Source organism: Bombus vosnesenskii, unplaced genomic scaffold, assembly GCF_011952255.1.
Source record: "Bombus vosnesenskii isolate JDL3184/JDL3185 unplaced genomic scaffold, Bvos_JDL3184-5_v1.1 scf7180000014443, whole genome shotgun sequence".
NCBI lineage: Eukaryota > Metazoa > Arthropoda > Insecta > Hymenoptera > Apidae > Bombus > Bombus vosnesenskii.
Window position 1 is genome coordinate 168262 of NW_022883453.1, and position 14651 is coordinate 182912.

Consider the following 14651-nt stretch of genomic DNA (forward strand, 5'->3'; position numbering starts at 1 on the left):
TGAACCAAAGGATCCAATGCAAAAACCGGCAATCTCAAAGTTTGTTGATCCGGAAGAAATGAAATCGAGTGCCTGGTCTCGTAGACGCGTTCGTAACGCGAAACAAGTTTCGGTAATCGTTATCGAACGACTTTGTCAGAGCTTTCGTTCGTCGATGCTCTAAAACGACGTTTCGCGTGATTCTTGGTAGAATCTTGGTCGTTCGCGCGAGATTCCTCCGGGCTTTGCTTCTAGTTCACGGCGGTTCTTCGTCGGTTCTTGGTCGCTGAAAGAGGGGGAGGGGCGGGGAAGAAGAGGGGAATTTTGCATCCCGACAGAGGTCGAAGTCAAATGGTAAGTCGAAGAACGTGGGCGTAACGGCGCGCAAACGGCCGAAGAATTCTCACAGCGTGTTTGTCGAATGGACGGCGCACGTAAGAGAAAGCCAATGGGAATTGACGGCGCGAAGTGCCAGGCCCCCTGCTTCTCTTTATCATGGTCCACCGAGGAAAATCTGGAAAGTACAAAGTACAAGGGAACAAGTTTGGTATATATCAATTCGTATATATATATATTCGTTTCAAATATTTGAAACGAAAGAGACTGGAGACGAGAGAAAAAGAAGCGGTCGAGGTGGCGGAGACGTTTCGCTCTCGAACGTCGCTAGCTGGACACCGTACCGGGAAGACGGGATTACCTTGGTTCTAGTCGAGAATCGCGGCGCGGAAGAGGAAAAACCCGCCGTTCTTGAAGAGAAAAAAGTGTCCCGCTGGCGACGATAAATAGCGGTGGCGTGTTATAACTTTTGAAAACGTAATGCCGCCTGCTCACGTTGCCGCGATAAACGCGCGCATTCTCGATATATTTTTCCGGCGTGCTACGCATGGATCACGAGTGATTTATGTCACGGTCAGATACACCGGCGCGACTAACTTCTGTCACCGATTGTTGGCCTGTTCCGACCAGTTCGTTGCTCAAACTTCTGGTCGGCACTTGCGGGCTTATCGAACGAACGAGAACGTTCTCCGTCGCTCAATTTTGCCACGCTTTCGCCAAACGAAGATGACACGAGGTATTCCGACAGTGAAATTCTAATCTTTCGTAAAAGTACGGCCGGACATTGGTGAATCGTAAAGTTCGGTAGCTGTGTTTTATCTTCTCCGACGTGGTAATTTCGAGAAACACATAAATTGCCGGATCTCGTCACGGCGACGTATCGAAAGTCTGCCGGGCGCGTGCCCGTTCACGGAATAAATAACAAGTCTCCGAACGAGACTTGATAGAGGGCAATGGTTCGAGCGTCAAACAGGCGGCGAAGAGAGAGAGAGAGAGAGAGAGAGAGGGAGGAAAAAGGAAGGAAGGTGGAAAGAAAGAGAGAAAGAGAAAGAAAAAGAGCGGATCGCGCGGGGCGAATGCTGTTTTCCTGTGGGAAAGGGGAGAGCGACGGTGGTGGCGGTGGCGCGTTTGGTTAAGGGGCGGACGAAAGGGGAAAGAGGAGCGCAGGATCGTGCGAATTAAGCGACCAAGTTAAAAGGTGGAAACGATGGTGAAAAGAAGAAAAGGAGTGCCGGCATGGCGTGGTGGCGCGCGGCGGCGGATGGCCGGGTCTCGGAGTATTAAGCGGGCCGCGTTGGCGCTCGCGCCACGGAAACTTTCACAAAGCGTTCTCGGGGTAGTTGCGCGATACTTTGGTAGCGGCTGAAGAGAGCGGCGCGGCGAAGAAAAAGGAACTCGTGGGAAATAACGGGACGGCTGCCGGTCTCGTGTCCTCGTGCTTACCGGAGGCCGTTCCTTCTCATCGTTGTTGGCAACCTAGTCGCCGAGCGAAATCTTCCAACTTCTTACGATGCTCGACCTTCTCCGCGCGAATGACTCGGTTCGACTTGGTCTACTTGACCACGCCACACCTTGCCCTCGACATCCTTCTGTCCGCTGTTCGAGATCCGTGCTCTTTCAACAAGCCGCCCCTTTCTTCTTCCGAGTCGCCTGCCACCGTCCGTCCATCTACCGGCTGAATGCCTGCAGGAAAGAAATCGGGAACGCAACGTGCGTTGTCCGTGCGTAACGCTGCACCGCGTCCATTATCCACGACGACGCGATCGACCCATATACACGGTGAACCGCGTGCTCGAATATTAACGTCGTCGCTGTGTGCGCTGGCGGATCACGAGGACGCAATTATTTCGAAATACACATGCTCGACCGTGAATATTTTAGAATACAATTTCGATGGCGAAACAGGCGACCGAATATATATCGCTTTTATAACTGTAGAACGGGAAAACGCGTGCTCCGGAACGAGGATGTTGTCGCGTATTCGAGTTGCACGATTCCTGGATCGCGATCCGATGCCTTTCCTTTCGAACGTCGGAGCAAATTTTATTTATAGCGAGCAACCAGGCGATTCTAAATGGAATTTGCGGGGATGCTGTGTTTTCCGATCGAGAGGCAAGTTGTACGTTTCACGGATGTTTATGATGGTCCAAAAATGTGTAACACGTCCCAGTAAACACGCGCGATATTGCATCAACAATTGGAACGGAAGAATCAGAGCTAATAAATAGAACGCGACGGAGATTCATAACGGTGTGCGTGAAATTATATCAGCTGGAAAAAACCTGCATTTGCCGTGGTGTTACGTATACGATCGTCATCGATCGTAATTTATCGATAACGAGGCAACAATTGCAGCACCCTGAATAACTTTTACGCAAATATTCAATGGAAAATGATATTAATAATACGGAGCAAACAAGTTTAAACATTTGGAAAACGCGTAGCATATCTCTACGGAAATTATCGGTGGAAATTTGCGAAACAAATACATCGGAAGAAACATTGGTTTCCCGATGGTTAGATTTCGTCGATCGCATCTACCGTGTTTACAAAGAACATTGCCGATCGACGCGACGAAGCGCGCGATTATGGAAACTATGGAAAGTTCTTCGCAGAACGCGTACTACGGTATGTGCTCGTTTTTTCATACCTAAATATCGACAGAGACGCGAGTCTAAATTTCGAGGCTTCTTTTCGCGAGGCAGCTTCTCGAATCGATCAAAAGAGAATACCAAAGTGTGGTCCGTACTGTTTCGGTCGAAGCGACGAGAAATCCGGGAACAATCGCGTTAAGAGCCGGCAGAATTTCGACGTCCATGAAAAACGGTCGGAGACGCGCAGTACTGCGACGATGGAATGCAACACGATCTACGGGCGGAGCAACAAGAGGAAACAAGCGTGGGTGTAGTTTGCGTGACCTCCGCGCTGATCCCTCAGCGACGTTCTAATCGCCGTTCGAAAGCAACCACGAGCCTGCAATCCTAGCTTCGGACATCGGCGATTCCCCGACAACCAGCTCGATGAACTCGATAACCAGCGACTTTTCGAGCAACCGACGCGAATCTGCGCTGCACCGGTTCCAGACTCGACTAAACCTATCGACGACGGATTACCAGCTATTACCTATTTCTTCGATGGAGCGAGACGCTTCGCAACTTGCAACTGACTGGACGTATCTTGGTCGAGAGCGATTTTCTGCGTACGGTGTTTGCGTTTCCTGCACGTTCTAAATGCCAAATCGAACGAAACGATGAAAATAAAAAGACGCGAGGTTTATTGCCAGCGCGTAAAATGATATTTACGACAGCAGTCACCGTCGCGCGTGAAACCTAGAACATTTTCAGGCGTGCGAGCAGGTTCGATCGCCGACCCGACAAGCACAAGTATATATCGAGGAAGAAAGCAATCGGGTTGAAACTCGATGGACGAGCGCAGGATGCTGACGAGATAAAAAAGAGCGGAAAGTCGGAACGATGCCGATCGGCGAGTCGATGCCACGGCTGGATGATCGAGGAACAAAGTTTGTGACATCCGCTTCGATATTTACTCACGGCTGTATTTCTGGACAACGTTCGAGGGAAGAGTTGCGTTAAACTTTGTCGGAGAATCTTCCCTCTTCTGATCCATGGCGTTTCTTGCTGGCTCGAAGGAATCTCGCATGGATGTTGCCCCTGGGACGCGAGAAGGAAACCGCCTGGCGATAGCTAGGTATACGGCCGCGCGGCGGAACGCACGAGGAAACCGGAGGCGAAAGAAAGTGGAAAAAGGAGAAGAGACGAAAAGTAGAAGAAGAAATGGCGCGACGGTTTTCTACTTGGTCCATTAGGCACGTACAGCGTGGAGCGAGTTGCATTGTGCCGCTTATACACAGTTGCTTCGCTCTTTTCCTTTACCAGCGCCAATGCTCGTTTATTTCGCCCGGTCGCAATACGGGACGGCGATACGCATTTCCCTTTCTCCGCCTCTCCGCTTTCTATCCTACTTGCTCGCCTTCTTCTCTTCGTCCTTCGCGGCTCCGAATTTCTTTTTTACCAACTATCTTGACTAACGGCCACGACTATCTTGCCACGTTTCGAGCCAGTCGACTTTTTCGAAAATGACGCTCGCTTTTCTAAATACCTACGTTGGCGGGTAATCGATCGCTCGGCCAACTCGATCTTCAGCGAGACTAGTGGGTCGTTGATTTTATCCTTCTACGACGACGATTTATTTCTAAAAACTAGAGTGGCTGCTGATAACGTTGGAACGGCTAACAGCCGAAACGGGGAAAGATCATTGGCAACTGATAAGTACAACGGTATTCTTTATTCTCAGCAATGCGGTTTATCAACGCGTTAAATGCAAAGTTCGCGGCACGCGACGCGAATCACATAATCTGCTAATTTAAATAATACAATCGTTTATCTATGACGCGTATGTATAAATTTCGCAGAATCGTTTCAAATGTTAAAGAAATAAGTCAATTTAATGTAAATTTAATGTAAAGCTGTCGACGCAGCGGCAAATAACACGTAACTCGATTACGAATCGTCCACCCTATCGCATTATTCGAACGATATTAAAAGAGTGGATATGCTGCATGCAAATGTTATGTATATATTAAACCTAACGTCCACGTTCGTTCCTCGGTGTTTTATTCAAAAAAATCTGTCTTTGCGGATAGATACGTAAATCCGCAACATCATCGAAACAATCCGGTTGACCGATAGAGGGAACGAAAGGGGGCAAGGGGGAATGTCAGAGGATTCGCGCCCCACCGGGATCCCATTGGGAAAGTATTCCGTGTCCGTGGTTAACTCGTTACGCGTTTAACGAGCATCGGCTGGTCAGAGATGGAACGCGAGTAATGTTGTTCGAAAGGCCATTTAAATTCAAAGGGCCGGGCGTGGATGCTGCGCGAAGCAGAAATTCCTATTCGTCTTCGGTCTCGTTCCTCCAGTCGCCTTTTCCCATTTTCCAGCGTCCACTAACGCCTCTCCACCACCACGCCACCAACGTCCCTATTCCCTCTCTCCCTCCCTCCGTAATTCGGCGTAGCTGCGCATCGGACGAGCGGCAGTCGCGTGGCGCTGTCTCTCTATCTCCTTTTGCTCGCCGCGAATTTGCATAGCGCCGTGCAATTGGCGGGAAAACACAGATGTCGGTTCGTGCCTCTGCCACTGGGATGTTTGCATAACGCGCGCTGTGTACGCTAGCTAGACAACACGGCAAGCGTTTCGTTGGACGGTTGTTGTATCGGTAGCGCTACAACAACGTGATGCCTTTTTACTGCAGCATCTATGATAACACGTCGGTTAGATAGTTGATGCCTCGGGGAATTATCGGTCTGATATTCGCTGTGTAAGACGTTAAGAAAACGGAAGGAATAAGCCGTCGGACGAATATTAATGTTAAAACAATGCATCTTGTTAAGCGGTGTAATACCCAGGCAAGTCCGGGACGACGTGCTAAACAGACTGCCGACGTGGCGTGAGAAATTGTACTTGCGGCGGACGACGAGAAGGATATGATTAAGGCAGCACCGCCTCCATTTGTCCGAATGGCAACGATTAATCAAGTAACGTTCGGCGGCCCTGTTAACGTTCGAGCTTTCGTTATTGACTACCTTTGGATTCGCCAGACAGAGAAAGATCTACGGTAACCAAAACGGCGTCTTAAACACGTGGATCGATTACGGATCGAAGAATCGAGGTGGTGTCCGAGAAATAGGAAAAGAGAGGACGGAGGGAAGGTCGGGAATCGGAAAGGGAAGCTGACGGTAAAAAAGTCGGTGTCCGGAGCACGATTCGAGGTCGAATTACCGCGATTCTACGCGCTGCAGCACACGGCTAATATGAATATCGAAAAGTTCCGTAATTAAATGTAGTTTTCGCGTGGTTGTTAGCCGTGTCCGGCCGTTTTTATGAATGGGCTTCGTTAGTAAATCGACGCCGACGCGCCACCTTTATTTAACCGTCCGTGCAGACGCGTATCGCAATGACGCGACGATAAATCGCATGGCAAATTATTCCTCCTTGACCGGAAGCGCGGAACTCACCTCGTTAGAGGCCTCTGAACGCTTTCCTACGGAACTTTAACAGCAATTTGTTAAGTTACTTCGAATGTTTCATCAATGCCGATCGTTTGGGACTATCGTGTCCGAACGTTCGCTTCCACGATTCTCCATAAGTAATAATCGAATACATTTGGACGTAAGTTGCGCGAGAATGTAGCGCGAATATTTTCATGGACATCGTTGGGAAGAAAAAGTTTTAAGAGGCTGCTTACTTCGATGTTCAATTTCAGCCGACGTTGCAACGATGATTGGCTTGCGGAATAGTTGATTTCCGGATATCGCCGAATATCGATAGCCCTTAACGACAACACTGCGTTACGGAAAATGAAAAGTTGTTCGAAGCAGCTGAGACTCGAGGCAAGTGTATCGAAAATTCTTCGGACGTTATCGCGTAACCGCGATCTACGAATCTACGTTTTCTCGAAGGTAAGCAATTCCGAGTCGTTCGGTCTTGACTTTTCAAGTTTTTGGAAAAAGTAACTGATCGAACGGTGGTAGCCTGATCAGTTTCTAATCTTTGTAATCTGACGATTCAGCGACGGTAATTCCGTGGTTGGTGTAGAGGCGGAAGTGGGTCAATCGGAGCGGCCTGTTACGGTAGCGCGGCGGTTTTCTCGCACGTAAGAACCAGTGAACCCTCGGCAAATTGGTACTCCGAGTACAAACGGTCAATCACGAAGGCAGTTTTTAACTCGTAATTTTCACTCCTTAGCCGGATTCGTCGTGACATCCGCTTCGTAGCGTACTCTCTCTCCCTCCCTCTCTCTCTCTCTCTCTCGACGCTTTTTCTCCGGTCGATGTACGGTATCCACTATCTTATTTTTGTAATTAATTCAGTTAAAATTAGTTTGACACACTGAAGGAAGTTTGATCGGTATTCGTTGTAGGCCATTACAGCCATTAAACGTACGTTGTTGGAATATAGTTACGTAATTTACCAGTAGCTAATGATTCGTGGTATGTTCGGTTCGCAAACGATGTAAAAGTGAATTAAATCGCGTCCTTACGAAAACACGGCGTGCCCGTTTCCTCGAAACTTGGCAACTTTTTGAATTTCCGGATTGGAGAAACGTTCGCCCGTAAGTTGCTGGTGCAGCGGCTATACTTCCTATTCGGAAGTGGCACTGCCTTTCTGCGCGATATTCCGCGTCTCTTGCCTCGCTACTTTTTCAATTACAAGTCCGAATTTATTACGTTCCCTTTCGCGAACAAAACGTCTCTGTAGAAGAAAAAGATCGGAGTAAATTACAGCAGATCACGGATTGCCATCTTTTATATATCTTTTTTCCTTCGACGCACGCAAGAAAGCAAAGATAAGGGAACAGAAGGACGAATCGGCCGGCGAAACGACCGCAGAAAGGGAAGATCCGAGTGGCCTCGATTCTACGATTACGATTTACCGTCATCCCCGTCGTAAAGCAGCTATTGGAGGCGTCGTTTCGCGGTAGAGGTTCGCTAAAAAGTTCAAGATCGGACAGCGAAGAGTGGTGGTGTGGCGTGCTCGCAATAAAGCGTGCGGGCTGTCTGGAAGGCCTGGGAAAGGAAGATGCAGGATAGTGGAGAGTTTAGAGATAGCCGAGGAAAGCGTTCGAGACGAAGGCCAGCTTGAAAATGAAATCTCGATAGATGTGTGTTCCGGGGAGCGCGGAGCGAGGCGAAATCGGGCGGACAAGATCCCGTAATAAAGAAAGAGAAAGAGCCGAGGATCCGCGCGTTCTAACTAATTTAAGAAAGTGCTCGGTGCATCGGAAAGGCTGAGCGCATCGAATCGCATTCCCTCGCTTCCTTCCGCTCGATGTTTGGCCAATGGTACGCGGTGGCAAGCTGCTTTTATCGGGCGCCGGCAACCGATTCAGAGGGCCGTGGCCATCGTAAAGTCAATGAGAGCTCGACTCCCTTACATTTTTCAAGGGTTCCAGCCTCGTCCGCTATAAATAACTGTCCGCCTTTGATCGCGCACGTCCTCCTGTCGCTGCTGTCGCCCCTGTCGCTCTTTCTCTTTCTCTGAATGCGCGCGTCGCGTCCTCGACAAATATTCGCCAAAGAAGAGAAAAATTGTTCCGGATCCTCGGATACCCGAGTCTGCCTTTTCCTCGTTCGTCGATAGACAAACACGAGTCCGCCGTTAAAGAGCAGCGTTCTGCCTCTCGCCGGATTTCGATACGCGCCGGATTTCGCTTTGAACGGACGCACGGTCCGCGGGTCAAACGACGTTCGCGACTCGAGCTTCGGCTCGTTCCGTTTGCGTGGCTACGTCCGTTTCTAGTTCAACGCGACCAACCGGTAGCAAGACCGGATTAATCGTCGAGAGGAAACACGTTTCAAGGGGTTCCTTTGCTCTTTCGGTTTGCCTCTGGCGAAAAGGATCGTGATTAGAACACGTTGGCGAGCTTCTCCGTGGAGACGCGATGCGTACTTAGTTTTCGTTCGACCGGTTGTCGTTGCACCATTAATTGAGAAATCAATTGGCACGCGTCGTTTATCGCACGCGTCGATGTGTTAAAATCACGCTAGAATTTACAGACACGCTTCGCGAAAGCGCTGTTGTTCCTCGTTAGGACTGTGTCGGATGGTCTTGAAAGTTGGTATCGCGTTGCAAGCACGTCGGAACATCGTACGCGAGATCCTAATCGACTACAAGTTTTCCGTTGAACAGATGGAAGAAAAATTCCATCTACGTACCGTGGAAACTTTCTATTCCCTCTCTTCGTTTTTCTTCGATCGTGAACGGTCACGAAGTCTGCGAGCGAGACGGCTCGTAGACAGGCACGAGTTAGCGACGACGATGAACCTCGAGCAAGCAATCGACTGGACCAAGCTTCTTCCGACTCAACGTCCTGGCGCGCTATCGCCAACGTTTTAGCTCCAACTCGTATTGTATCCGACGCGAATCTACGCCAAGTACATTGCATGGCAACGTTCCGCGACAATCTTGGCAGAAGTGGAATTTTGGCTAGCTGCTGAACCTGCGAACAAACCTATTCGGAACGAGTGGCGCAACATTGTAAATCGTGCGATCATCCAACTGTTTATTCCCGCGGCCGTCAGATACGAGTTACGGCGAAGATTTCGCCGTGGAGGAGAACTGTTTTCGCGACCGTCGAGTATATTCGGTTGGAGCAGAGTTGGAACGCGAATTAGAGGCGAGTCGGGAGCGAAGCATGCGAAATCAATTCGATAGAGATTCCGTTTCTTTTCGCCGAGTTGGCGATGCTTTGTTGCGTGTGTACGCGTCACCGATAAGCAAAGTAAATGTATGCTCCTTGCCGAGTACAAGTTGGCGAGTCCTCTAAACTATTCTAAACGAGACAAAAGTCCGTATATTCGCGGTTTATTGAAACGCTTCGTACCAAATCTTACCAAGCTTTACATTCGACGTTGCTACTACTCGCACGTGCTCAGCCTCTTCTCGATCTCACACTCCATATAAATATACATATACATTTATTTTTCCGCGCGATGTAAATACATGTCGATCGCTAACCGTCGAATCCTCATTTGAATCGAATCGAACGAAATAATGCAGAAACCACCGGACTACTCGTCAACGCCTAACCCTAGCCGCTGTATCTAGAAACGTAAAGTTCGCACGGTATACTTCTTTTATAACGTAGATGTATTTTATGACGTATGGAATAAGGAAGGATTCTTCGAAATATTTTCTTTACAGGATAACAACCGTGTCTCCGTGTCCACTAAAGTTAAAAGCTTGATACTCGGCCATATATATATGTCGGATTAAGTTTGGAATTTTGGGCGTTCGATGAACCTTCACTCAAATTTATCATCGAGGATATAGCTGATATTTATTGGTACGAATAGGTGGACACTACAAGAGGCTATAAGTAATAGCGGCGATCGGATGATCGAGACGTCGATGACAACGAATTTAGGTTCGATAACGAATCCACGGTCCCCGGAATGACGAATGCGATGTGATACACGTATAACTCCACGTACAAGTGAAACTTATCTGCATGAACTGAAAAAAAAGTCCAAGTGGAACTGCCCTTATATATTCCTCTCCACACATCTCGGGTCAATCTTTGTTTTTAAGGAAAGCGTAGCTATAGTAAAAGTCTGGACTAGGGTATTGGGGGTTTTCCCAACATTGCAAAAGGGAAGTCCCGATGTCCTTTCATCTCCGACATATATATGTAGTATCGGGAAGAAGGGCCTAGGAAATGTCGAGCTAACTACAGACAATGTCGCGAGAGCCGAGGCGCTGTCGGCTCCATCAATGCATTACCGGGTCCTTCAGGTAAATAGCTTTGCCGAAAAGGCCTACGTGACCCTGGCTACGAGCGTCTGTAGAACACGTATGCGGTGGGCCTAGGAAAAAGGCAATAGAATGCGACAACGGCCAGAGTGTGAGTCGAGAAGCAGAGTGCGAGTTGAGCGGACACGGAGTGTGAGTCGGCGTGCGAAGATATCGTAGTCTGTCCTTTGTTATTGAATATCATTCATTAAAATACCTTAAACTTTAAACTCTACCAGCAATCACTTGTCCTTACTCTAAGAATCCACCAGTTACTACATATATAGCAAGCATTCGCATACGTACGCGTGTAAAGATCCGCTCGGGATGATCCATTCGATCGCGTATCATTTACCACTCTATCGCTTCTGTTAACCTAAAGCGTTAAAACGACTCCTCTTGCGACTTCTTCGCGCGAATACCACCATCGATTATCCAAAAACCTGTGGAAACTGAAAAGCGATCGCGGTCCACAATTTCATCGAATCACCCTGCACGGTTTCACGCGTACCGATAACTGGATCCCGCCCCGGCCAACGAAGCGTACACAGATAATAGGTCGATTATTTTCCATTCTGGCAAACGGCGTAAAAGTGGGTCGCACGAAATCCGCGTCGTCGATAGCGACGGTTCAGTCTGCTGGAAGGTGCCTTCCGACTGATCCAGTTGTAGCTTATCAGCCGTCTTTTCCGAGCTGGCGTTCTAGAGCCTAGTTCTCGGGGGAATCCAGACTTTGTCTAATTGCCATCGATCCATTTCTGGCTGGTAGACGGAGGAACGAGCGTCTTTTAGGGAAACGGCGCGGAGTCAGATCCGCCGAACGGTATAGAAATCGAGTCGAATCACGCGGGTTTAACGATGCTTCTCGTTGGATTTCTCGTTGGATTTCTCGTTGGATTTCTCGTTGGATTTCTCGTTGGATATCTCGTTGGATTTCTCGTTGGAAGATGACGGGTAATAATGGATAAGAATCTCTAGACTATCGCTCGACGAAGCGTCCAGCGCACGGAATCGTGGTAAACCGATGGAACTTGAGCGGTGGAAAACGTTTCACCCTTTCGACCGAGGTCGACTTTGGGAACGGTACAAACGATGGGCAGCCACGCGCCTCGAACATTGGACATCGTAAGAAGGGGAACAAGAACGGAGGACCTGGGACGAAGAAAAGGGGAGGAAGGAAGGGGTAGGGTCGACAACAGTCCGGAAATTGAAGAAGAACACTCGATGCAGTCGGACCAGGGAAAAAATGTGACGCGCGCGCGCGGTAGAGGGAGAGAGAGAGAGAGGGAGAGAGAGAGAGAAAGAGAGAGAGGAAAAGGAAAAGAGGGAAATCGACATGGCAATGTCAAAATAGCAGTATAGAATGGTCGGCAAGGAGGAGTCGGAGGAAGCTGCGGTCAGAAGGAAGGAGAAAATCTCTCGGGAGGTCGAGTCGGACACGCGCGATGATAAAGAGGGTAGCAGGCTCCCGCTAGGAGCTCGATCTGAAAAGTTTCTTTATGAGCGTAGATACGCCGACTCGTAAAGTTCTGCGCGAATCGAGCGTCGAGTGTATGAAAAGGGCAATGTCGGCAGTGAATCGCGGAACGACGAAAGAAAAGGAAAAAAGCCGGGGAATACGGAAGAAACCGTGCTGGGAGACGAGCGGGAAAACTAGGCTGGAAGAGGCGCGGCGATTCGAACGAGTAAAAGGAGGAGAAGAAGGAGATTCGTGGAAGAAGTCACTTTGTGAAAACCGTTGGACGATATCGCGATAGCCGATATAAAAGGGAAGCGAATAAAAGGACCGCCTGAATACGATATTCTCGTGGAGAAGTTTACTCGCCGAGTCACTCGTGTAACGATCAAAAATTTTCAAATTATTTTCACCGCGACGCGCCCCTCTGCATCCGCTCGTATCCCCCTTTCTCGCTTCTCCCGAAACGCTTTTAATCGACTCGCTTGGAATCCGAGGAAAATTTCTCCTGACCCTCTTCGATCATCCGCGAAACAGACTGGGGACGAGGAAACGGTTTCGGACCTATGAAAAATTAGCGAGCTGTTTAATCAATGTTCCGCGACATCGCGGCAAAATTTGTCAACCGTTACTTCAAATAGAACGTTCGAGAGTAGCTTGTCTCTGTCTAAAGATAAAAAAAGTTGGTAAAAAATATTATGGTCCAATTTACTTTTCGTATCTACAATCTTATTTATGCGCAGCAAAAGTAGCAGCTGTAATAAAACACGCGTTACGATCCACTTGAGTAATCTGCCCCTCGAGGCGAGCGAGTTTGCGCGAGACGGGTAATGTGAAATTCCGGCAGTAGCGCGACTCGCCACTTGCTACTCGCCACTCGCGGCTCGATCGAGCGCTACATAGATTACCGTCCAATGTTTAATCTAGTTGCTTGATACTTACATCTATTAAAAAAAAAAAAAAAAAAAAAAAAGAAAGAGCAACGGGATGTAAAGCTGCGATTGCCATCGCTGTTTTTCCACCGTTATACGGAACGTAGGCACGTAGAATTACCGTGCATCCACGAAAATCGACCGGCATCATCCGCATCCCGTATTTCGGCCGCAACTATGTTTCCTGCGGGACTTGATTATGCGCGTGACCATTTTGCGCCTAATTTGCCCGAGCGTTTTATCCCGGCTCGGAAATCGAGAACGGGCGCGACGTTTGGCCAGTCAGCCATCCAGCCAACAAACCGAGTATGTATATCGACGCGACACGCGGCCGTGTTTTTCCTGCTTCCCGTCGTTTGTCCACCGACGAATCTCGATTGCTGTTGCGTAACAACGAATTACGCATCGACACCGCTCGCAAAAAATCATCGAAATTGTAAATTTCGCGCGATCGACCGGCCCGAGGCGGTAGGAACTGCACTTTCGCTGGAGTTTGTCGCAAAAGCTATTGGCATTTACAACGAAGCGATTAAAGAACGTGTGTTCTTAGACGACACACTGGGATATAAAAATTAAGTTTATAACTGGTACAGCGTTCGTGAGCCGGGGCCAATGAATTATCGTTCGCTTTGAAAATGTATTTCTCTGTGTTACATTTTCCGTGGCAGAGCTACGACAATGCATAGAATTATAAGCAGGAAATTAACAGCAACTTCTGCTTTATTTATTTCATCGTTATCCGCCCGAATGATTTACAGGAGTTCATAAACTTTTCCGGTGCGCGGTTTCTCGTTAATTTTCGATCGGCCGTTTACATAATACGCTTTATTCCCACCAACGAGCGCGGACAGCCGTGTCAAATAAATTTCTCTACGAAATATTTAATTTCACTTCACAAATTTCAATTTGGCTTCGCTCGTCTTTTGTATCGGGCCGAGTTAAACCGCGGCCTCAGACACTCTATAAACCTGTTTACATTCGTAATGGCCGTTTAATATCAGAAACTACGTAACAATCACGGTCTAACTTTGGCTCCCTTCTTGCTTTCCACGCCAAGTAACGTTTAATCGAACACAAAGTTAAACACCATTCGTTTTTCTTTTAAATAGTCGTGCTTAAACGTTCGCGAATACGTTCGTCTTCCGTTATTTAAACTATTTAGGAAAGGGCGAAGGAAAGGATTCGCGCGAGGTTTCGCGAACAACCGGCAAGCAGAGGCGGTCGCGTTCCGCGGAGAGTCGCTGAAAAAATGGCAATCGAAGGGCAACTGCACGGCGTCCTAGCGCCGTTTCAAGATTATTGCCTTCGTCCGTTTCGATAGATTTTACAGTTATCAAGCGAGCTACTATCGTTCGATCGTCGGACCTTTCTTCCCGTGCAACTGAACTTTTATCGCCGCTCCCTTATCGGTGGCCGGTCCGAGCGAGGCGGTCGGTCGCATGCAAAATTTTCCAGGCCACCGCTCCAACAGAAACAAGTCCGTATCGTGCACGCACAGGATAGGAACCGGCCAATTATTTTCACGGTGGATTTCGAGTTATCTGCGCGTGGTCGAAGACGCCATGCACCGAACTGGTAACTGCTCGGATCTCTAGATCCGGTAAGCCGCGTCGAAATTGCTTCCTCTTGCCGAAA